Source organism: Amphimedon queenslandica, unplaced genomic scaffold, assembly GCF_000090795.2.
Source record: "Amphimedon queenslandica unplaced genomic scaffold, v1.1 AMPQUscaffold_6452_Cont21589, whole genome shotgun sequence".
In the NCBI taxonomy this organism is placed as follows: Eukaryota; Metazoa; Porifera; class Demospongiae; order Haplosclerida; family Niphatidae; genus Amphimedon; species Amphimedon queenslandica.
Window position 1 is genome coordinate 39 of NW_003553256.1, and position 1,839 is coordinate 1,877.

Sequence of the window (1,839 nt, forward strand, 5' to 3'; positions counted from 1 at the left end):
ATACCTGTCTCTTGAGTTTGATAAATAGTGATTGTTCCAAGAAAAAAAAAGAAAAGGAACAGGACACAAAAAGTAATATTTGATTTATTATCAACATTTAACTGATCATTTAGTCTCTCAGCCATAGTTGACAGCTGAACTTAAGTTTAAGTTTAAAGCTGGCACCTCTTCGCAATAGACTGAAGGGCGGATTTTGACTCTCGCTGTAACATACATAGCAATGTAAACACACAATTCATGAATATAGAACTGAAAGTGAAATATGATATCATGTAAAGGGCCTGCCTTTTAGGGCGTTGCTACTTTGGCAAATAGATCTAATTGAGTTTATCATCATCATTTTTATTGAAAAATAAAATTGAAGGTATAAAGTGAGAAGGAGAGAGAAGTGAATGGAAAATATTATATATCATTCCTCCCTCTCACTATAACAACAATAAAGATCAAAGGGACAGTTTTACAACAAGAAAACATAACATCATAACTGTATAGCTATAGAATTATTTACTAATAATAGGTAACTATTAAGGAAAACGACAATGCTGTTTTATTTCCTATTAATTTTCATTTCAGACACCTTCAAGGAATAAAAATAACCTTTAAAATGATACCAGTTCACTCCATCAGCATGTGTGCTATGTGCACCAATCAAATACCGACCATTAAGATTTGAAGCATGACCTTTAGTATACCACCATGCTCCTTTGTATGCAAGAGCACAGTTACCATCAGAGATATCATTGTCACAATCATGAGTTGAAAATTTCATATTGTCATGAACAGATAAGCTGTCTCCAGCATTCCCAATGTATCCTCCTACTGTTAGTGTGTAGCTAGTGTGAGCACCTCCAACTATGAATGTAGAATAATGAGCAAACACACTGACACCTTCAAAATCTTCCAAGTCAATATGTAGGCTAGTATTGCCTGTTGCTGTGAGTCGGTGTATTTTATCAAGTCCCAGCCAGAACTCTCCATTAAGATCTCCAAATCCTTTTTGGTATTCTGTCCACTTGCGATAGAAGTCAGCAGAACCATCCATTCTTCTTTGAAATACAGTCCAACCACTACCATTACTCATATCACAATAAACCTACCAAATAATATATGTATCATGATACTACAGCTATTGCATGACTAAATTAATTACCTCAAAAGCAGGTAGTTCATCAGGTTTGATAGTGTACACTCCACTGCAGGTATGTCCTTGCTCATACAGTTCCTTACAATCATGTGCAATGTTACTTATGCAGCCTATACGTATAAATAGGATGACACAATATCAGTTACTAGCTATCATGCCTGTCTCTTGAGTTTGATAAATGGTGATTGTTCCAAGAAAAAACAGAAAAGGAACAGGACACAAAAAGAAATATCCAGTATGAAAAACACTAAAGCATGTATTCTTGCAATATTCAATTTCTTCTGATCATTTAACTGATCATTTAGTTCCTCAGCCATAGCTAACAGTTAAACTATAAGTTTAAAAGCTGGCACCTCTTTGCAATAGTTTGAAGGGCGGATTTCAACTCTCACTGTAACACACATAGCAACGTAAACACACAATTCATGAATATAGAACTGAAAGTGAAATATGATATCATGTAAAGGACCTGCCTTTTAGGGTCTTGCTACTTTAGCAAATAAATTTAATTAAGTTTATTCATTATTTTATTGAAAAATCAAAATTGAAGGTAAAGTGAGAATGAGAGAGAAGTGAATGACAAATATTTTATATCATTCCTCCCTCTCACTATAACAACAATGGAGATCAAAGGGACTGTTTTATAACAAAAAAACATAATATCATAACTGTATAGCTATAGAATTATTTATTGA

At 33.7% G+C, this 1,839-nt stretch overlaps 1 pseudogene; it reads right to left on the minus strand.

Moving 5' to 3' along the window:
- Window positions 1-540: 540 nt before the first annotated feature.
- Window positions 541-1,254, minus strand: LOC100641613 (ficolin-2 pseudogene; annotated as a pseudogene).
- Between the last annotated feature and the right edge of the window lie 585 nt (window positions 1,255-1,839).